Below are 24,029 nucleotides of genomic sequence, written 5' to 3'. Positions count from 1 at the left end.
AGTGCCCTATACGCCGGAATCAACAAAGAACTCCTCCGCAAACTCCAAACCATCCAGAACGCTGGAGTCAGACTAATCCTCTATATCCCACAGCACAACCACATCACCCAACACCTCCATGACCTCTACTGGCTCCCCGTCGAAAGAAGAATATTGTTCAAGCTGATCACGCATGCCTACAAGGCCCTCTGTAACACTGAACCCCAATATCTCAATGACCGCATCTCCTTCCATGCCCCCAAGAGAAACCTCTGCTCAGCTGACCTTTCCCTAGGGTGGAGGGTCCTTCTCCTATCTCGCAGCCAAGACCTGGAACAAACTCCAGCTTCACCTCAGACGGAGCCCGACACTGCACCAATTGAGGAAGGACCTCAAAACCTGGCTCTTCAAATGACCACAACGGAGCTGCTCACAACTACCCCCAGCACCTTCATGGGTGAGTAGTGCGCTTTACACTTTGATTGAGTGCTGGCACGGAAACAGATCAACAGATCAAAAGTCCACTCCCAGCAGGTGGGAGATATTTTAAAGCTTCCACTCACTGGCAGCAGACATAGTGTTCGCTCCTGCTTGGTGGGAAATTGAAAAATGCTCCCCATTGGAGAGCAAACACAGATTTACCTGCCCAAGTTGGGGCAGGCAGGGAAACCTCTATGTCCTGTGGGTCGGCACCCTGGGACATAGCTGCTGACCTGGCCCCAGTGTGGAATCCCTAGGGTCATTACACTGCCCCCTCCCTTAAAGTAATCAGCCCCAGGGGTTGGATCCCTTGATCCTTTAATGGCTCGGAGAGGTGAGTCATGCGGCCCCCTCCCCATTTTGTTATTGATTGATTTGTAATTTATAAACGCAGCAATTACCCTAAGGCATCAAGGCGCTAGAGACCGGCCGTCGAAAAACCGGAAAGAAGGGTAAAGGAAAGTCCAGATAAATGCTAGACCGAGAAAAAACAGGTCTTAAGAGCCTTTCTGAAAGGGAGCAGAAGGGGAATAAACCTAAGGGCAAGGGGTAGGGAGTTCCAAAGCTTGCTTGCTGCCACCACAAATGCCCTGTCCCCCCACTTCCTATTCTTAGTTCTTGGTACGACCAGTTGCATTTGGAGCGTAAGAATGCAAGGGTCTGCTGGGGGAATGTCAATTGAACATTGTCTTTAACCTTGAAGGGTAGTGAGCATGCATTGATTTATGATAGTCTTCAAAATGTACCAGGTATATCCTGGGGGGTCTTCCGTGGGATGCATGCTTGTATACCTCTTGCTGTATTGCCAAGTAAGTAGAGCATAGAATGTGTAGTGTCATAAAGGTTTAGAATCTTAATGTTGTATTAATGGGTGAGTGGTAGAATGTTCACGTCATTATGACCGACCATACTGTTAGAAATGGTAAATATATTGTTGTTTACTCAAGACCTTGTTGAATCCTGTTTATTAATCCAATATTAACATTGTAGCGACGAGCAGAGGAGCAAGGACTTGATTAAAGGCCCACCAGGAAGTGCTGTGTTCAAGGCCTGATTCACACCTGAAACTGTAAAACTGCGAGGAACATATGTACGATTGGTTATTTTCTAAAGTGCAGATATGTATCGAGGGACGTCTAGCTAGTGTAGCTGAGTTAAAATCATGCTAATTGAACAGACTAAGATTTAAGAATAAATTTACATATGCACGCCTTGACCATAGTTGTTGTTACGCGTGCTTTTACAGTTGTTACTGATGGGGCAAGGACTCGTATAAAAGGGGACTTGCTCGGAAGCAATTCCCTCAAAAAACTCATAACTCCGTAATAATGTGTTTGTAAGTACTAATCTGCACCAGAAATTCGTACATTTGAATCTAGGGGAAGCTCGTCTATGTGTATTACTAACAAGTAACCCTTGTGTCTCTAAAATGGCTGCTAAACGCGGGATTCTGCATTGCGCATGCGTCTACTGCATCTACGTAGTATGACGTACTATCGCTTGCAGGGAAATCTTTGCAGCTGCGCAGTTGCTCTTAAAATGGCCGCTTGAAACCCACATGATAATGCGCATGCTTTGCTGAAACTAAACCATGTAAATTTACTAAAATGCTAATGCGAAAGATTATTATAAGTAAATGGGAGTAGAGTAGAGATAGGTGGTATACAGTGAAACCATTTATTTTTTATTCTAATATTCTCTTTCTTTGACCACTCTATTATTTCGTTTTTGGGCCTCCGTGTGGGACTGAAGCTTGTGCATCATGTGACCATTTCACATGCGCAGTTGTAACGACCCAGGAACCGTGATGCAAAATCTTGAATGTCATCCAAAAGAAAACAGTAACATACCCTGGGAACCAGCATGATGTCCTGAGAACGGAAAGGAGTTTAAATAAAATTGCATACATTGTATTGAGTAACTTGTGAATACGGGTGGGAAATAAAGCATGGGAAAGTAAATTAAGGGGAGGGAACATAGAACAATGAGCTTAGAGAAAAGTATTAAACTTAGCATGGTGTGATGATTATCTCCCCTTTCCTTGTCTAATCAGAGTTAGGAGTTTCATACATTTGAAACATTTAGGGGTGGTACATGTCATTAGAAAGGTATAATAGAGGTAGTTTAGTTAGATTAGTTACCGCTGAGAGACCGAGATGCTGTCCGAAAATGAAGAAAATACTGAAGAAGATCCAAATCTAGACTTAGAACTTTTGAGCCAATTAATAGAAGAACATCGCGGAAGAATCGAGGAGGCACATAATAGATGAACATCGCAGAAGAATCGAGGAAGCACATAGTGTCAGAGAGGGGTGCGGCACAGGTGTCGTATCTAGAAGAGGTTATCTATTCTGTCCTGAATCCTGTCCTGAGCCTTTGTCACCTGATCTGTCACAGGGGACCCTTTCCAATTCCTTGGCCAAGGGATTGGTTTCCACACCATACTAGGTAAATATAAATCTGTGTAGTACGTCAATGTACCGTTCTCTCTTTTTCCTCCTTACTCAGGTTCCGTCATCGTAACAACTTTGTTTAATGATTACTCTGATTGAATTACTTTCTCTTCCTCCCCTTGTCAAAGACGGTGTTCTAATTGTATTTTGTTTTTTGGCTCACATGAATTTACTAGATTAACTTTTTAAACTCTCCTGAGACTGTGGTTATTTAATAAAGGTTTATTATGTGTAATTTTCCATTTATTTAGTTAACTAAAAGGTCCATTGACCCGAGGAAAATACATTGGATCAAGAGGTTTGGTAAGAAATAATTAGATAAAAATCATCTTACAGATATTATCACAATAAATTGACCCCAGCGGTATCTACTAGCCTAAATGAATGAGTGTGTGTTTATGGGCCCAAGCGAACATATAGTAAGTGAGTACCTGAGGTTGGTAACCCGCTGGATCTCTCTGTGTTTGAGACCGTGCAACAAGGAGTACAGGTAGCACATGCCTCATTGTTTCTGCTTGCGGTGGCTACGAATTTGCTACACAGAGGAAAGCCTGCATAAGCATAGAGCGACAAAACGCATGCATGTCATAGTGATGTATCTACGAGCATTAGAGCGTGTGGAGGAGAAGCACATTTACAAGTGCATGGTTACGTTGCAGTGGAAGGAGTGGAGCCCGATAACACTTGCATGTGATTAAGACAATTACCAGAGTGCGCGTTGTCATGTCAATCACCTGCTGTCTTTCAGATAAACACTAGAGCGCAAACACGATTGTTTATGCAACATTAATTTTCTGTGTTCGGCATCTATTTTAGTTTTTCTGGCATATACACTTTTGTACCATATGTTCAGACATTTTCTAAGCTCATGCCCACAATTGATTGGTATACACAAGATTTAGATGTACATGTGAAATCTTTAAAGGCCTAACTTATTTCTGGCAAAGTAAAATATACTAGACAATTTGAATGAATATGAGGAGATAGTAAAAAGAATGGAAAGACAATGTACAGACTCACCAAGTGTTTTAGTTGAACGACATGGTTTTTGTATGAGGAACAACAAGAACATGAGAGCATTGAGGAATACAATGTAAGTCTGCGGATAGTAGCTGCCTTGTGTGAATTTGGAGACATGCCAGATACATACCTGAGGGATCAGTTTGTGTTTTGTTGTCTTTTTTTCTAAAACAGTAGCAGCTTTTAGCTTGTAGGAATCCAAAGCTAAATGAGATTATAGGCATAGCCAAAGGAATTGAAAGATTACTGTCGACAAAAATGTTATCTTCTGAAAATGTTCAAAGGGAATCAGTCTGTGCAGTAAATGAAAAGAAAAGATACTTAAGAAGTGGGGGATCTGTCTTACAATCTGTTATTGATAAAAAACATATTTTGTAGATTTAATATTAAAAAACCTTTTAATTTGTTACAGATGTGGGTCAAAAACACATTCAAGGAATCATACAGGATGTTCAGCATTAGGTAAGAAATGTATGGAGTGCCTGAAAATAGGTCATTTTGGAGCCTTATAAAGAAATACTAAGCTGTCTAGAAAGTTAAAGGTAAATTCATTAGAAGAATTTGATGAAGAGAGGTGTTCCAATATTGTAGTAACAGTTGATATTAAACCATTTTAATTCAAAGTTCCATTGGGCATGGTTCATCTAGGAAATGTAGGATTGAATATAACAGCTGATTCAGGATCTCCAATTACGATTTTAGCAGACCGTACATTTCACAAAATGTGGAAAAATGTCAAGCTTATGGAAACTGATGTCAGTCCAAACGCATTTGGTGAGTTTGATGTTGAGATGTTAAGTAATTTTAATGACATTCTGGAATTTAAGGGATGAACATTAAAAACAAAATATATGCAGCTATAAGAGGAAGAGATATTGTGGGTTGGCAAGATCTTTGATATTTTGCTCAAACCGGGATCTGCAAAACCAATAGTGTTAGGTGATATTCCTGTTTTCAGTGTGAATCCAAGAAAGAAGGATTAGAAGATGTATCAGATAAACATAGTAATGTGTTTTCACCACACACTGGTTGTGTAAAAGGTTTTGAGGGTCATATCAAACTAAGAAAAGGTGCTACACTGGTAACCTACAAGGTTAGACATGTGCCATCGTCTGTCAAGAAAGAACTAAAAGAGTTATTGTCTACGTTGTGTAAAGACGGCATTATTGAACGAAATAATTCTGGTGAAAGGGTATCAGCAGTGGTGATCACTAAAATAAATTAAGACATTAGGCTTAGTGCAGACTTAAGGTCCTTAAACAAAAACATCAAAATAGATTGTCATCCTCTTCCTAAAAAGCATGAAATGCTCAATTTAGTCAGTGGGACTTAACATTTTTCTATAATTGATTTGAAGTCTGAGTATCACCAGGTTACATTAACAGAAAGTTCAAGAGATCTGACTACTTCTGTGACACCTTTTAGGTATTTACCTTTTGGACTGGCATCTGCTGCCAGTATTTTCCAGAAGTTAATGGATCACTGAAGAGAGGCTAGGGAAAGTCTTTATTTGTGTAGAGTCTTCTTACTTGAGCCACAAACTGCCACTCTGTCAATGTTCTAATGTGAGCTCCAATTCCAACAATCTAAATTGAACAGGTAAGTACAAAGGAGGAAAGAGAAACAGGGTGGGGGAGATAGGAATATACCTTTATTAACATTACAACATATCTACATTTTTTTTACAGAGTTACAAAAGAAATGTATATGAATATATTATCTACTGGCGGTCGCCAGTAGATAGTTATAGTTAGGACCGTGTTTCCATAGGAAATCCGCAACATTCTATTTGGAATAACTTTGGCGCCGGTTGACGAATCCTCGCAAATTTTTCAAAACTAATGGGGCGCTACGCTCCGCTCCTACCCTGAAAGTCTCGGGGGGATTCGTCAAGCAGGGGCTGAGAAAAAAGGGGGGTCCCAAAACGCGTTTTCCCCATGCATTTTCCCATAGGACCTTTAGTCCGAGCTACAGCCCGAACGGCTGAACAGAATTACTTGAAATTGGGCAGAGAGGTAGTCCTCAGGTCAGGGATGTGCCTTTTGCAGGTCTGGTGTAAATCTGTTCAGTAGGTCCTGAGAAAATAGCATTTAAATCAATATATATATCTGTAAGCGCGCTCCGTGCGCTTACAGTAAGCTTACCGTAGCGTACGGTGCCGTGCGCGAGCTCAATTCTGATTGGTGGTTACATGACTGTAAACATTCGAATCGGTCGAAATCAGAAAGTATCGGCCGCCATTTTCTGTTTCTCGCATTGAAAAACAAAGGTTGATAACATGAAAAGGGGGCAACGAAGAGAGTTGCAGACCCCCTAGCGTTCGTCAGGGGGTTCACGAAGGACCAAAAAGTATGAAAAATAAATTTAATAATTTTTAAAAAAAATCGCGGAGTGCGCGTACGGTAAGCTTACCGTACGCGTACGGTAAAAAAAAATAAAAAAATAAAAAGAATTAACAATCACATTTAATATATAAATCTAAGGACCCCCAAGGGAGAAAAAAACAATTGATATTTTGTAAAAAATGGCGAGGCGTGCACGGTACGAAATGCGCAACGTGGGCGCTCGGTGTGCGAAGCGCACCGAGTGCCCACAGCGCGTGCACGGTGCGCGAAGCGCACCGTGCGCGCAAAAATTAAAAATAAATACATAACTTAGCATTTAAAAAACCGTACAAATTCACTGAAAAAACCATAGGTTTCACACACGTTATAATTAGGAATTAGCATTTAAAAAACCTTGCAAATTCACTTAAAAAACCATAGGTTTCACACAAGTTATAGTTAGCTGTACATTTCACTCGTAAAAAACCAATGAAATTCCACGTTATAGTTAGATCAGGTAACTATAACTTGCGCGACCGCAATGCACAATGTGTCATTTCAGATGTCATCATTGATGTCATGAGTGATGTCACTGACCATGTCATAAGTGATGTAATATGTGACGTCATCAGCAGTGCATTGCGGGGGCACAAGTTATAGTTACCTGATCTAACTATAACGTGGAATTTCATTGGTTTTTTACGAGTGAAATGTACAGCTAACTTGTTGTGGCGCTCACTCGGTCCTCTCCTCGGGATGACGCTGACGTTTAAAGGGTTCCCCCTCCCATCCGTCCCCAGCCCGGATGCTAAAATGACCCTCGGGCTCGGGAGACAGGTGGGCGAGGGACGGGAAGAGTAAGCAGGGATGGATACCTGAAAGGAGACAAGGAGAGAAGATTTAGTTGCCACTCCTTTTCTCCCAAAGACGCTAGTTCCCCCCACCGGTGTCCCTTGTGTACCTGCCTGGTTGTCACTCTCCCCGGGTTGGGTGTGGCTTGAATCAGAGGTCCGGATGAGTGCTTGTTCTCGAGGGACGGGGGGTGTTTCCGCCCTCGTGCCGGCGAACAGGCCGTGAGGATCAAGAAGGTGATGCTGAAGTCCCTTAGTAGGCGCTTCTACTCCAGACCCGGGAATCCGAGGGGTCGAGGAGCGCCTATAGGGTGCTAGACGGGCTGGGAAAGTAGTTTGAAACAACGGAGCGGGTAGGAGCCCCCTCTAACCACTGGCAGCGCTGCCACTCAAGACCCAGGAATCCGTGGGGTCGAGGAGCGCCGTGGTAGCGGTCAGGAGGGGTGCTTCCTGTTGTGAGGCGAGACAGCAAACGCTCCAGACGGGGAACGGAGGGCACTCGTTACCCCTCCGTATGAGGCGGAGTACACCAGAGCGGTTGCCGGTTCAACGCGGGACAAGGTTTCTAGGCTTCAGGAGGCGTGGGTCGGTGCTTCTGGCGAGTCGGGTCGTTCGTAGAACAGAACGCGCGGCAGAGGTCTATGAAGCGGGTCAGGGGCCGTTGGTCTGCATCGGGTTTCTGAAGCGAATCATTGGCGCCGCCTCCCTGCTAATTCCGGCTTTAATCCTGCCGCGCTCATGGTCACGTGGGGCTACTCGGAACCGCTATGCTTGACGGGAGTTGTAGTTTCCGCGAGCTTCTCCTTCGGCTCGCGGACCACTCCGTCTTGTCCACGATCATGACAGCACATCCCCCTTCCCACCGCATCCACCAACTGGAGAGGGGCCGGGCTTGTCGGGACAGCGGCGGTGGAAGGCCGCCACAAGGCGAGTCGCGTGCACCGCCGTCGCGGGTTCCCAAGAGTTCTCCTCCGGACCGTACCCAGTCCATGACAGGAGGTACCACAACTTGCCCCTGATCAGTTTCGAATCGAGGATCTTCTTCACCACGTATTCCTGTTCGTGGTGTACCCAGACAGGGTCAGGGGCCTTGCGGACCGGACAAAAGGAAGGCTTCAGCAGGGAGACGTGAAACACGGGGTGTATGCGCAGGTGGTTGGGCAGTCGCAGTTGCACGGCCACGGGGTTCACCCGGCGCACCACTGGATACTGACCGATGTACTTTGGTGTGAAAGCGCTGGGTTTCTTGAATCGTATGTGTCTGGTGGACAACCACACTCTATCCCCCTTTTTGTACTCCGGAGGGGCTCGACGATGTTTATCAGCCTGAGCCTTGTACCGTGTTTTAGCTAAGTGCAGGTGGTCCCTAGCTTGTTTGAGGGATGTGTGGATGGTTTTGATTCTGTCCTGTACCTCGGGAAGGTTGCTACGTGCCCTCGGGAGAAGGAACGGGAGAAAACGGGGATGGTGCCCTGAAGCAAGAAAAAATGGGGAATGGTGCGTGGAGGAGTGCCTAGAGTTGTTGTACGCTATCTCCGCCACCCAGAGCCAGTCCACCCAGGAGTCCTCAGCCTGATCCACGTAACAGCGTAGATACTGCTTCAGGGTTTGGTTCAGTCTCTCCGTTTGGCCGTCCGTTTGGGGATGAAAACTGGTGGACAAAGCGGAGTGTATGCCCAGTTCCTCACACCAGACTCTCCAAAAACGGGCGGTGAATTGCGATCCCCTGTCTGATATTATTCCCAGGGGAAGGCCGTGTAGCCTGACCACGTGGACCAATAGGAGCTTAGCCAGAGCTCCGGCTGAGGGCACTTGCTGGCATGCTATAAAATGTCCCATTTTCGTGAGGTAGTCGATGACGACGACTATGGCCGTACAGCCTTGGTCTGTGGGCAGGCCTACCACGAAGTCAATGGAGATGTTCTCCCACGGGTACTTCGGGGTCGGAAGAGGCATCAGGAGGCCTTGCGGTTTGCGATGGTCGGCCTTCATTTGGGCGCAGACAGCGCATTTCCGTACCCAGGTCAGGACATCGGGGCGAACAGACGGCCACCAGCATTGTCTTAACACTAACTCCAGTGTTTTGGCCCCTCCCATGTGCCCGGCACAGGGTGCGTCATGGCACCATTCAAAGATGATTTTGCGTAGCCGAAGAGTAGGGAGCAATACTCGAGAGCCGCACATGGGAAGGCCATCGTAGAGTCGCCATTCTTTGTGTCGCTTCAACCATGCCGACCAGGCAAACGTTTGTATCCCTTTCCTGATGTTCTGCAGAAATGACTCGGTCTTCAGACTACCCACTACTTGTTCTGGCGACAATATCGGTTGGATGGGGGTCTCGGCCGTGAGGTTAGGGACGTCCTGCCGAGACAATGCGTCCGCCTTCCGGTTTTGTGCGCCTGGCCGAAAGGTAACGAGAAAGTGGTACTCCGCAAAAAAGAGCATCCATCTTTTTTGACGGGGCGTGAGATGACGTGCAGAACGGAGGAACTGAAGATTGCGGTGATCCGTGAACACCGTCACTTGGTGTTGCGCGCCCAGCAACCAGTGCCGCCACTCAAGGAACGCTTCTCGTATTGCGAGTAATTCCTTTTCGGAGATGGTGTAGTTCAGTTCGGCCGGGCACAGCTTCCGTGACATGAAGGCGACCGGGTGCAGCCGTCCCGTGTCGGGTTGTCGCTGGGATAGGATCGCGCCGACCGCTACGTCGGAGGCATCTGCTTCCACGATAAACGGGAGGTCGGGTTGAGCATGGCGTAGGACGGGAGCGGAGGTGAAGGCTTCCTTGAGCTGTTCAAACGCTGATTGGGCCTCAGGAGACCAGACAAAGGGAACCCCTTTTCGCGTCAACCTGGTGAGGGGGGTTACCAACTGGGAGAAATGGTGGATGAATCTGCGGTAGAAGTTCGAGAAGCCGAGAAAGCTTTGGACCTCTTTCACCGACCTGGGCTGGGGCCACTCCGCCACTGCTTGGACTTTGCGATGGGTCATCACCTGCCCTGCAGGGGTCAACATCACGCCAAGGAATTCCACCGATGTTACATGAAACTCGCATTTCGTGAGTTTACAGAATAGACGATGGTCTTTCAGGGCTTGCAGGACCGACGTCACGTGGTGTATATGGTCTTGGAGGTTGGACGAGAATACAAGAATGTCGTCAATATACACCACAACGTACTTATCCAAGAAGTCTCTCAGCACCTCGTTGAGGAAGAACTGGAAGGCAGCCGGGGCGTTACATAGCCCGAAGGGCATGACCAGATATTCATATAGGCCGAACCGGGTTTTGAAGGCTGTCTTCCATTCATCCCCACTTCTTATGCGCACTAGGTGGTATGCTCCTCGGAGGTCCAATTTGGTGTAAATGTTCGCTCCCCGTACCTGTTCCAGGAGCACCGGAATCAGTGGAAGTGGGTATTGGTTTTTCACGGTCAGCGCATTGAGGGCGCGATAGTCTATGCAACAGCGGAGTTCGCCGTTGGTCTTCGGGATAAAGAAGAGGGGGGACGCCGCTGGGGATCTGGATGGTCGGATGAAGCCCAGCTTCAGGAATTCGTCCAGGTAGTCACGGAGGTGTTGGGTTTCTGGGCCCGTGAGGGCATAGATTCTGCTGCAAGGGATGGTCGCCCCCGGTATCAGGTCGATGCGGCAGTCATATTGCCGATGGGGAGGCAATTGTTCGGCTCGTTGTTTGTCAAAGACGTCCGAGAATGGGGAGTACCAGTGTGGAAGAGTGGTATCTTTTTCGGCGGCCGTGGCCACACGTTGTGGGGGGGTGGCGTCGGTTTCCAGGCGCCCTCTCGACGTCTTGCACTGTCGACTACAGAAGGCGGAGTTGAACCATATCGAGTTGGTGGCCCACTTTATGAGGGGTTCATGCATTCTCAACCAGGGCAGCCCCAAGATGAGGTTGCAGCGTGGAGCGTGTATAACGTTGCAGGAGAGCCACTCGCCGTGGTCTTCCCCTATGGTAACCCATAGAGAAGGGGTTTGATGCGTAATGGGACCTGCGTCTAACTCTTTGCCGTCCACCGCATAAACGAGTTCAGGTTGGTCCTTAAGTATCAGCGGTATTTCCAGCCTTTCGGCTTCGGTTCTATCGATGAAACAACCGGTGGCTCCGGAGTCGACCATGGCGCGAACTAGACGGGGAACATGGTTCACCTCCACGTATAAGGATACAAAAAAGTGGTTAGGCTCGTTGGTAACGTCGGATTCTGTAGAAGGGATCGTCAGGTGGCTTGAAGTGGTCCCCTCCTGAACCTTCAAGCCTTGGGGTTTTCCGGCGTTTCGTCGTTGGTAAGGGCGGCTGCTTGGTTGGGGCGTGGGCGACCGGTCTTGGGACGTACGGGACATTCTCGGAGGAAGTGACCTTTCTTGCCGCAATAGAGGCAAAGACCCTGCTTGCGACGATGGTCTCGCTCGCTGAGGGTTAGGGAGGCTCTCACCGTCCCTACGTCCATTGGCTCGGGGTGAGTCGTACCGGGTTCGGAGGTACGAGGAGTGTTGTCTGCTGCAAGGGGTTTGTCCTTGCGCCCGTGGTCCCCTTTACGTACCCTCATCCGATATTCCAAGCGGGAGGCCAATTCGATCATGGCCACGCAGGTGCGGGGTTGGGGGTCGATCTGGGCGATCACATCCTTCAGTTCGTCCGTGAGCCCTCGGTAGAAGATCGCGGCTTGCTTGGCTTCGGGCCAGTCGGTTTCGGCCACCAGGCGTCGAAAGGCGTTGACGTAGCAGAGGAACCCGGTGTTGCCTTGCCGGAGTTCAAGGAGGTCGCCGTCGGCGGAGTAGGTGTCTGCTCGACGATCAAAGGTTTTTTCGAACTCCATTCGAAAGGAGTCCCAGTCGTACAAGAGGGCATCATCTCTCCGGACTATCGGAACGGCCCATTGTGCTGCGTCCCCGGCTAGGTAGGAGATGAGGAAGGCTACCCTTGCTTGGTTGGTTAGGAAAAGTTTAGGCTTGCATTGAAAATGCAGAAGCACCTGGGTCAAGAACACCTGCACCTTCTGTAGTTCCCCGTGGTAACGCTCAGGGGGAGCCAAGGGGACGTGTGCCGGCATCTCAACCACCACTTGGGACGGGTGTGAAGGGTGCGTGTTTCCAGCATCAAAGGGGTTTCTCTGGAGGCGGTCAAAACGGGCATGTAACGCTGCCGTTTCCGCCCGAGAGGAAGCCAGCTCCACCTGGACTAAGGCCAGAGCGGCGACCACGTCGTCTAACGAGGCCATCTCTATGTCAGCGTTATCAGGAGGAGGAAAATCCGTGGGCCAATGATTCTGTTGTGGCGCTCACTCGGTCCTCTCCTCGGGATGACGCTGACGTTTAAAGGGTTCCCCCTCCCATCCGTCCCCAGCCCGGATGCTAAAATGACCCTCGGGCTCGGGAGACAGGTGGGCGAGGGACGGGAAGAGTAAGCAGGGATGGATACCTGAAAGGAGACAAGGAGAGAAGATTTAGTTGCCACTCCTTTTCTCCCAAAGACGCTAGTTCCCCCCACCGGTGTCCCTTGTGTACCTGCCTGGTTGTCACTCTCCCCGGGTTGGGAGTGGCTTGAATCAGAGGTCCGGATGAGTGCTTGTTCTCGAGGGACGGGGGGTGTTTCCGCCCTCGTGCCGGCGAACAGGCCGGGAGGATCAAGAAGGTGATGCTGAAGTCCCTTAGTAGGCGCTTCTACTCCAGACCCGGGAATCCGAGGGGTCGAGGAGCGCCTATAGGGTGCTAGACGGGCTGGGAAAGTAGTTTGAAACAACGGAGCGGGTAGGAGCCCCCTCTAACCACTGGCAGCGCTGCCACTCAAGACCCAGGAATCCGTGGGGTCGAGGAGCGCCGTGGTAGCGGTCAGGAGGGGTGCTTCCTGTTGTGAGGCGAGACAGCAAACGCTCCAGACGGGGAACGGAGGGCACTCGTTACCCCTCCGTATGAGGCGGAGTACACCAGAGCGGTTGCCGGTTCAACGCGGGACAAGGTTTCTAGGCTTCAGGAGGCGTGGGTCGGTGCTTCTGGCGAGTCGGGTCGTTCGTAGAACAGAACGCGCGGCAGAGGTCTATGAAGCGGGTCAGGGGCCGTTGGTCTGCATCGGGTTTCTGAAGCGAATCATTGGCGCCGCCTCCCTGCTAATTCCGGCTTTAATCCTGCCGCGCTCATGGTCACGTGGGGCTACTCGGAACCGCTATGCTTGACGGGAGTTGTAGTTTCCGCGAGCTTCTCCTTCGGCTCGCGGACCACTCCGTCTTGTCCACGATCATGACATAACTATAACTTGTGTGAAACCTATGGTTTTTTAAGTGAATTTGCAAGGTTTTTTAAATGCTAATTCCTAACTATAACGTGTGTGAAACCTATGGTTTTTTCAGTGAATATATATATATATATATATATATATATATATATATATATATATATATATATATATATATATATATATATATATATATTCACTTAAAAAACCATAGGTTTCACACATGTTATAGTTAGCGGAAATTTTACTGATAAAAAACCAATGAAATTCCCCCGTTATAGTTAGTGCAGGCAACTATAACTCACGCGACCGCAATCCTCTGCTGATGCTAATACTGTATTTAGACACTTATTTGCCCATGTCTTCTTCCATACATTTTTAGCTATACATATATTACAAATATTTTTTTTTCATAAAGACACATATGTCATCAGCAGAAGATTGTGGTCGCGTGAGTTATAGTTGCCTGCACTAACTATAACGGGGGAATTTCATTGGTTTTTTATCAGTAAAATTTCCGCTAACTATAACATGTGTGAAACCTATGGTTTTTTCAGTGAATTTGCAAGGTTTTTTAAATGCTAATTCCTAACTATAACGTGTGTGAAACCTATGGTTTTTTCAGTGAATTTGTACAGTTTTTTAAATGCTAAGTTACTTTACGCCATTCGTGGCGTGCGCGCCCACTTAACGCAGTTCGTTCCGTGCGCGCACGGTGCGCTTCGCGCACCGTGCGCGCACAGTGAGCACGCGGTGCGCTTCGTGCACCGCGCGCCCACTTTACGCAGTTAGTGCCGTGCACGCACGGTGGGCACGCGGTGCGCTACGCGCACCACGTGCCCACGTTACGCGAGATGGGCCATGTACGCACGATGCACCGTGCGCACATGGAGGACATATGATGCACTTCGTTTTGAAAGGTAATATTGTAATTTTTCGTATATTTCATAAGCCATGCACAAATGGTGCCCTTCGGGCACCATTTGCACACGGGGTGGAGAGAGTGTGGATAATTTTTTTTTTTATTATTATTTTTTTAATATTTTAGTTTATCTCATGTGTAATAAGCCATGCACAATTGGTGCCCTTCGGGCACCAATTGCACACAGGGTGGAGAGAGTGTGGATAATTTTTTTTTTTTTTTAATTTTTACCGTACGCGTACGGTAAGCGTAATCGGCGAAATTACCGAAAAAATAAAAATTCCGTTTTTGGCCTTGGGGGATCTTTGGGGACTCCCTCAACATGGCTATGTGTGTGGGAGCTGTCTAAACAGCCCCTTTACATGTTTTTGTGCTTTATATTTTAAAAATCACTCTCAGTGCGAGAGAGAAAATGGCGGCCGCCGCTTCCTGGTTTTGTCCTATTCGAATGTTTACTTAGATCTGAGAGCCAATCAGAATCGCGCTCGCGCACGCCACCGTACGCGTACGGTAAGCGTACCGTAAGCGCACCGTAAGCTGGCTCAGATATATATATTGATTTAAAGGCTATTTTCTCAGAATCTACTGAACAGATTTACACCAAACCTACAAAAGGCACTTCCTTGACCTGAGGACTACCTCTCTGCCAAATTTCTAGTAATTCTGTTCAGCCGTTCGGGCTGTAGCCCTGTCTAAAGGTCCTATGGAAAAATGCATGGGAAAAACGCGTTTTGGGACCCCCCTTTTATCTCAGCCCCCGCTTGACGAATCCCCCCGAGACTTTCAGGGTAGGAGCGGAGCGTAGCGCCCCACCTATTTTGAAAAATTCGCGAGGATTCGTCGACCGGCGCCAAAGTTATTCAAAATAGAATGTTGCGGATTTCCTATGGAAACGTGGTCCTAACTATACCTACCTACTGGCGACCGCCAGTAGGTAATATATATATATATATATATATATATATATATATATATATATATATATATATATATTCACTGAAAAAACCATAGGTTTCACACACGTTATAGTTAGGAATTAGCATTTAAAAAACCTTGCAAATTCACTGAAAAAACCATAGGTTTCACACATGTTATAGTTAGCTGGACATTTCACTCATAAAAAACCAATGAAATTCCTCCGTTATAGTTAGTGCAGGCAACTATAACTCACGCGACCGCAATCCTCTGCTGATGACGTCAGATATTACATCACTGTATTTAGACACTTATTTACCCATGTCTTCTTCCATTCATGTTTAGCTATACATATATTACATTTTTTTTTTTTCAGAAAGACACATATGTCATCAGTGATGTAATATCTGACGTCATCAGCAGAGGTTTGCGGTCGCGTGAGTTATAGTTGCCTGCACTAACTATAACGGGGGAATTTCATTGGTTTTTTATGAGTGAAATGTCCAGCTAACTATAACATGTGTGAAACCTATGGTTTTTTCAGTGAATTTGCAAGGTTTTTTAAATGCTAATTTCTAACTATAACGTGTGTGAAACCTATGGTTTTTTCAGTGAATTTGTACGGTTTTTTAAATGCAAATTTTTTTTGGAGATTTTTTGTAAACCTATGTATAAAATAATATATGTACTATATCCTGCATTATGGAATGATTAATTTTTTTTTTATGCATTTTTTTCCGTGCGCGTACGGTAAGCTGACGCTACGCGCTCCGTACGTCATAAGTACGGTGCGCTTACGTGATACGATGCGCGTACGGTAAGCTGACGCTACGCGCTCCGCACGTCATAAGTACAGCGCGCTTACGCGATACGTACGTGACGTACGCGTACACGCGGAAGCAACGTCGCGGTTACGCAGGGGCGTGTAATGCGGATGCGCGAGTGCGTCTTACGTACGCGCTCCATAAGCGCTCCGTAAGTATCACGTTTGCGCATGCGTACTTGTTTACGAGCGCGTACCGTAAGCTTACGGAGCGCGCACGGTAGGTCATGTGATCCACAAAGAACACTTTTCATTGGATGAAACTACTTTCAGTTCCAGAAACTTCCCACACCACACCCATTCCCCTCATTACTGCTTGAGATCCCCTAGGAGAAGGAGCTGAATTGACATTGAGATACAATGGCAGAACAGCAGACCTCTTCTGAGAGTGAGGCTAGCAGCACCACCATCATCCAGAGAAGGAGGAAACAAAAGAATTCTTTTGTATGGGAGTATTTTACTTTTCCAGAGGGGGAGAAAAAGGTAAATGCTCCATTGGTCACTTGCACACTTTGTGACCGTGTTTTATCTAGAGGAAATCCAAGGAAGAAGTATTCCTTTGGAAATCACTCTATGATGAGACACCTTAGGGATAGACATCCCAGGACCTTTGCTCGACATACTGGAGAAAACTCTTCAGTAAGTCACCAGAGCCCAACCTCAGAAGCTCAGCCGAGTACATCATCGGCAACTCAGCTGAGCCCTTCCTCTGAGGTGGGAGCATCACCTTCTTCTGCTCCTCTGGACGTTAACCCTCGATTTGGGAGGGTTGTAATGAGGTGTATAAGGTGTTGTGGTCTTATTGTTTTTGGGGAGACCAGTGTTTCCCTTATTAACAATAAGATAGACCAGCACGTTTGTAGACGCTCATAATATTCCCATTCTTTCTTTCCTCCATCCCTGTATTAACCCAACGGCTCTTTTAAGAGCCAACCTTACCTCACAATTTTTTTTATTTTTTTTTAAGCTTTCCTTTTTGAAAAAAAATGTTGCCGTGCGCGTACGGTACGCGTAATTACGCGAAGTTCGCGGAATTTTTCCTAGCGGAATTTCTCCGTTTACGCCGTGCGCGTACGCTGCGCGCATTCGGCGATTTTTTGAAAAAAAAATTAAAATTAATTTTTTGCCCTTGGGGGTCCTTCTGGGACCCCCTGACAAAGGCTAGGGGGTCAGGAACTGTCCAGCCTGCCCCCTTTTCACGTTATCCACCTTTGTTTTTCACCCCCTCAGACTGCGAGAGACAAAATGGCGGCTGACACTTCCTGGTTTCGACCGATTCGAATGTGTACTTTGATCTAACAACCAATCAGAATCGCGCTCGTGCACGGCACCGTACGCGTACGGTAAGCTTACCGTAAGCGCACGGAGCGCGCCCATAGATATATATATTGATTTAAATGCTATTTTCTCAGGAAATACTGAACAGATTTACACGAGACCTTCAAAAGGCACATCCCTGACCTGAGGGCTACCTCTCTGCCAAATTTCACATAATTCTGTTCAGCCGTTCGGGCTGTAGCTCGGACTAAAGGTCCTATGGAAAAATGCATGGGGAAAACGCGTTTTGGGACCCCCCCTTTTTCTCAGCCCCCGCTTGACGAATCCCCCCGAGACTTTCAGGGTAGGAGCGGAGCGGAGCGCCCCACCTATTTTGAGAATTTCGCGAGGATTCGTCAATCGGCGCCAAAGTTATTCCAAATAGAATGTTGCGGATTTCCTATGGAAACACGGTCCTAACTATAACTATCTACTGGCGACCGCCAGTAGATAATATATATATATATATATATATATATATATATATATATATATATATATATATATATATATATATATATATATATATATATGAAAAAATAATCCCCAATCGTTTCAGATTAAGGAACAAGCACTCTTCATCGCGGGGGTTCTCTCGTTTATTGTGCAAGTTACATCGGACCCATGGACATAGCAGGGACGCGTTTCGGCAGTCAAGCTGCCTTTATCAACTTGAAATGCGCCATATTGGTGCTCATTTTTAAAAGAAACATTCATAGACATTGAAGATGCACTACATTTCGTCATGATTGGGTCAAAGCAAACATGTGGGCTGATAACCATTCATAAAATCGGCAAAATCACAATTACTTAACAAATGCAACAGTGTAAATCCTCCAGTTTTAAACCACTTTTAAAGTAATTCACATTCTGTGCTCTTTTGTGTTAATGCCCTCTAGTTCATTTCATTTAAGAAAAGTTCCCATCATGCCACATTCCGTTTTCCATAAAACCCGGACTGGATTTATGCATGTCCTTAACTATGAACCAAAGCATCTGCATAATATCATTTAAAATTGCAGAAAGACGCATTATTTCAAGTTCATTACAAATTTGCTTCAAGCATTGTTACCAACTTTGTTAGAAATGTCACTTAAAAAGCACTCGTTTCCAAGGGCAGTCTGTTCTTTGTTTGAAGACAGATTCCTTAATTTAGTACCATTGTTCCAAAATAAAAGGAGACTCACAGTGGTAACTGCTGAAAGTTTCAACTCCTTGGGTCCAGTGAAACCAATTCCTATAAGCATCAGTACGGACCCACGAGATCACCGCATCCTTGGTCAGTGCCATTCGCGTTGCCCAGCTCCATGGTAGGAAAGGTTATACCAGGGGGAGGATACGCCAATGAGCAGAGAAGCTCCAGTCCCCGCCAAGGGAGCTAAGGCTCCCAGCGTATGAACCCGCTCTTCCACGTATGCCTTCTCCTCCTCTCCGTCGCCGCTCTCCTTACATGGGGGCACACCTGCCTCAAAATTTGTATCCAGTTTGCAGTACAAACTGGTGTGCTGCCTGATCGCTGGTGGTGCTTTCAGGGTGGCGCTACCGCTAGCGCTCAGAATGTATGAAAAAATGTAAGATGGACTAAGCCACGCCCTATTTACAACACTAAGTTAGCATAACCGAGATCATAGTTAACAAGCAAGCTTGTTGTTTCTGCTGCGCTGCACACGACACTGTTGTTATGTGTTATTCATTTTGTAAAATGCTGACTCGACTTTGCCTTACAGAATAACAAACGGTTGTTATACATTCTTAACCGTGAAATGTGCCCTTGGTCTGTACATCATGCAAAGAACGCGTCTGGGTTACTAGAAGGTACAGAGTGTTGTGTTTAGATTGATCGTAGACACTTGTTAGACATATCATGCATACAGCTGCCAATGTTTGAAGGACAAGCGTCTTTAATATTGCAGAACAGTTTGGTTTTACATTCATTCGAACAAGAAGAGCTGATGCGTGCTGTGAGAGCTGATCCTTTGATGTGATTCTACTAAGCTGATCTATACGGTATGGGGTCCCCCCTGTTAGCTTAAGAGACCTTCTAATAGTCTAATAATAATAATGTATTAGATTATAGTGAAAGGAGTGTGGCCGTATACCACTGTCATTAATAGTATGATTGCTCCTTTCATTCTATATGGTATTGTAATAATGCTCATGATTCTGATCTGTACTGTTAGTCTGCTAGTGTTAGCCAAAGTACTGCATCTTAGGACGCGAGGTTTATAAAATAAACTCTTTAAACTTTACCGTGTCTGTATTATTCCGTTGTGGACTAATAAATAAGTACGAACAGGTATTTCGGATTCCCACCACTCCTGAGAAATATCTAAGTCGCTTGTTCTGGTTTGTCAATACATTGGGACCACCTAGCTAGATCTAGGTTAACGAATGGGATACTAAGCTAGTCGGATAAGGGGTTCTGGGTTCTGAGGGGAGTTTTCTGGTACACCACAATTCTCTGAGGTCCTGGTCTCCTGCGCATAGTTCTGTGCAAAAGCAGAATCCCTGCAACATGGCGCACCTAACGTTTGGTCTTAACGTCTGAGACGCTTTAGTAGTGCTAGTTTTAGTCCACAACAACCCTCACTCTGGTTTCCGGAAAACTTGAGTGACAGTTTAACCTACCTAGGTTTAGACTAAAGGTTCTATCAAGCTTGAAAATTAAAAAGGTTATCATTTTTTGAGCCCAAGTGCTACTGTGTAAATCGTTGTTCTTCTTTAAGGGATCCTTATGGCGGTTAATAATCCCGCTCATAGCAGGGTTCCTCTGCGCGCTCATCTGAGGGCGTATGGGGTACCTGATGACGGGATGTCCGTAGTCTTTGTGGTCAGTGCTGATACCACCTACCCGTATGAGTTGTTTTACTCATGGGTGACCTTTGCGGTGGTGGATACAGACGATAATTTGTTCCACGAATATACAGCCTCGGCTGTACCTGCGGCTTATGCCCCATATCGAACTCTGGAAATTCCTATTACTGCCTGGCAGCATACAATTTGGTTTAATGGCGCCCTCCCCCATGAGGTCATATCGGCGAGAATGGGCCCGTTGTCAATTGCAGGGGCTACATGGCCGGTACTGGCCGGATATACTCCACACCCACGCTACCTAACGGTGGGAGTGGGTGATTTAAGAACACTACACACTGCCCTGATTACGGTCCATAGGGCTTTAGTGCAGTATGTGTCACGCACAGTTCAGGTGGGTACACCTGCGGCTGCTGGACACGGGGCGGATCACCATCACGCGGTGGTGATTAGCCCTGTTATGGTTAACGTGGTTGTCGGCAAGCGCCCCCTCAGTAAGGATGAATTTCCTTACTGGCTTGCAGAAAAATTTGATCAATTAGAAGCCGTGTTTCCAAACACTACACCTGTGGATAAACACAGGATACTCACCATTACTTTGCCGAAAGACCTGGTCCCTGAGATTGTTGATTGTGACAATTGGGGCAAGATCTTTGCTGCAACATATTCGAAGTGCTACGGCACTCCGTCTATGGCTGTACTACCCTCCGTCATCAAGAAAGTTCAAGAAAGTCATGGTGCGGAGGCAGCTATTGAGTTGGGAATGAGGCTTGTCGACAGTTTCGATGTGGTTTGTTCCATGGTAATGGGCAACCTCAAAGGAGATGCCATGCAGTTCCAAGTTGGCAATATGCTGGAGCTTCTGGCTGACGAAGACAAGCCTCGGCAGTTCGCAAAAATTATTGCGAAAGCCTACAGGATGGTTGGACGTAGTGCCTTAGGTGTAAAACCCACCATCAAAATTCCTGATGTAGTGCAACAAACTAAGGTGAGTTCGTCTGCAAAAGACGAAAAGCCCAACTTTCCTAAACAAAGTTGTCGAGCCAAAAAACAAGAGAAGCAGCAACAGAAACAGGTTTCTCGTCCTGCCTCACCAGTTCAGTCGTATAGTGAACGCACTTATGATTTGCGCGATCGTACTCGTATTAAGTCACCTGATAGGTTTCAGGTTTCTGAACAACGCTCTCCTCGTTCTTCACAGGAAACATCGACTTCGCACTCTGGTGGTGGAGATCGAGGAAGAGGACGGGGCACTCAAGGTCGAGACCAGCCCCGCCAGACTGACGGTAAAGGCAAGCAAGACGACGCTGCCAGACCGCGTCCACCGTTTCAGAAAAAGAAAGTTGCTGCTATCTCAGCGAGATATTCCTCAGATGGTCAGGACACAGCTTCGGAACCTGACATGGGCACTAACGCTGCTAAACAGCGCGGCGGAGATTACAGTAGTGCGGGAAGCATTGCGTCCATTTCTGGAGGCGACAGCAACTGACATTTATGTGACAGTTGAAACTGCTGATACTCGCGTAGCCCCCCCCGAAAGATTATTTGAAATAGTCCTTAATATTGAGGGTGACATACAACGCAAAATTAACGTTTTTTTTTGGGATAATCTTACCACCACATATGATATTCTTTTAGCGGGGAAAGATTGGCCTCTGGCTTTCATTTTGGACGCACCTAGGGGCGAGGAAGTTATACTTCCTTCCTTTGGGCACGCAGTGCCCACGGAGGAGTCTACTAGGTTGGCCGGGGAGTGGGCACAGGTGCTTGCGCCTGCGTTATATCGTAATCAGGTTGGCTGGGATAAATGTTCTCCCAATCACGAGATTCCATTGCGATCTGATCCCCAGCCTCAACCCCAATATCCCATGCGTCGCGAGGCTAGACCTCACGTCGCGTCAATCCTTGAACAATTGGAATATCAAGGAGTAATTGAGACATGTGTGTCACCCATGAATAATCCTTTATTCACTGTAACGAAGCCTGACGGATCGTACCGCCTAGTTTTGGATTACCGGCATTTAAACTCACATTGCCGGACGTGTGCGGTACAGAATACTCATAGTTCGGCTCTCGTAGATAGTCTTGTGAGAAAACGTTTCAAAACTACGCTCGACTTATCCAATGGCTTTTATTGCCATAATCTGGCCCCTCTTAGTTATGAGTGGAGAGCATTTACCTCGGGTGGTAAACAAAAATTGTTCAAGAGGCTCCCGATGGGCTATAAAAACAGCCCTGGAGTTTTTGCCGCTCGCGTGGTCTCTCTCTTAGAGATGGTAGACCCGGAAGCATACTCGTATGTCGACGACATCTATCTGACAGACGACGAGTTGCTTCCACATCTTGCTCGTGTGGATAACATAGTGACTATGTTTGCAGACTTTGGTTACAAGTTTAACTTTAACCCCTTCGATGCTGCGCAGATTCCGCCGCTGTGCTGACGGAATCTTGCGCGGGCGTGGTCATGACGGAATGGTTCCGTCATGAGCACAGCTCAACCGTGGGTCATGACGGAACCATTCCGTCATGAGCACCGAAGGGGTTAAGAAGTCGCACATTGCGGAATTTACAGTGTTGTTCTTGGGGTATGAACTCAATAATGAAGGTCGAGGCTTGGCACCGCAGTTCCTTGAGAAATGCGCGAACCTCCGTATCCGTACGACACTGAAAAAACTGCAATCCTTGCTGGGTTTTCTGAATTTCGGTCGATCCTACATTCCTGATTATGCCCAGCGTATCAAGACACTTTATGCCTTGATACAACCAACTTATACCAGATCTTGCTGGCTGCCAGAGCACACGTTGGCATTATATACATTGCAAACTGATCTTCTTACAGCTAAATATCTAAAAACTCATGACAACCACACCAACCTGGTCATTAGAATTGTTCCAGGCGCAGAAGGTTTCACGTACTTAACGTTCAATGAGGGTGACACTGTCCCCATTGCTTACAAATCTCATCTGTACACTTCGGCTGAGCTGCGATTTTCAACTGTTGAAAAAGTCTTGACAGCAGTTCAGATGGCGATCCTGAAAGAACGAGCGCTATCACAGGGAAAACGCATGCTGGTGGTAACACCGTTTCCTGCTCTAGAAGCAGTCACTAAGGCTAGTGTACCAAATTCTAAGGCTTTGCATCCAAGGTGGATACAATGGGCGACCTCCTTAGCTTCACCTGACGTCGAATACATCTTTGACGCAGTGTTGCAGACTCAAGAGAGTTTGGAGTATGAATTCGTTCATCCAGCTCCACAGTCATTGCGCCCTATCGAGGAATACCATTGTGTCATATACACTGACGGGTCGGCGCAACCCGCAACTGGATCAAGGCACGCTTATTCAGCGGCTTGCGCAATTGTAGTCGGTACTTTCGTGAATGGAGAGTTCAAATCTGATGCAGTGCATACGCAGTCATTGGGTGATTATACCGCGCAACTGGCGGAGCTACGTGCTCTGGTGCTTGCACTTGAGTTTGCTGATCACAGAGTCACTACTCTTATAGTGAGTGACTCTTACTACTGTGTTCAATCTTACAACGACAATATACTTTTTTGGATTATGAATGGTTTTCGTGATTCCAAAGGTTGCTCAGTAAAGCATAAAACAATTTGGGCTCGAGTGTCAGAACTCAAAGGGAGTTTGCCACTTGTGGATGTAATTCACACTCTTGGTCACCAACGAGTTGGTGTCCATGCTGTCGGTAACAGTTTGGCTGACGAGGCAGCTAAAACAGCAGTGGCGACATATTTAGTAGCAGCAGTTACAAGATCAAAATCTAAGATTGATGCAGACATCTTAGCAGCTATTGCTGCTTCTGAGACAGGGACGGACTTCCCTAGAGGTTTCCCTTCTCGATACCATTATCACTTAAGTCCTGATAACGTCCC

The 24,029-nt window shown here is 46.7% G+C and overlaps 1 long non-coding RNA gene across 1 annotated transcript in view; it reads left to right on the top strand.

Moving 5' to 3' along the window:
- The window catches only part of LOC146859085 (uncharacterized), a 162,025-nt gene that overhangs the window by 117,102 nt on the left and 20,894 nt on the right, over positions 1-24,029 (top strand). The window contains exon 2 of the long non-coding RNA XR_014980060.1: positions 4,345-4,394. This is a non-coding gene — a long non-coding RNA (uncharacterized LOC146859085). The remainder of the gene's footprint in view (positions 1-4,344; positions 4,395-24,029) is intronic.

The sequence above is a fragment of the Triturus cristatus genome, chromosome 3_2, assembly GCF_964204655.1.
Source record: "Triturus cristatus chromosome 3_2, aTriCri1.1, whole genome shotgun sequence".
Classification (NCBI taxonomy): domain Eukaryota; kingdom Metazoa; phylum Chordata; class Amphibia; order Caudata; family Salamandridae; genus Triturus; species Triturus cristatus.
This window is presented reverse-complemented; position numbering and strand designations above follow the sequence as displayed.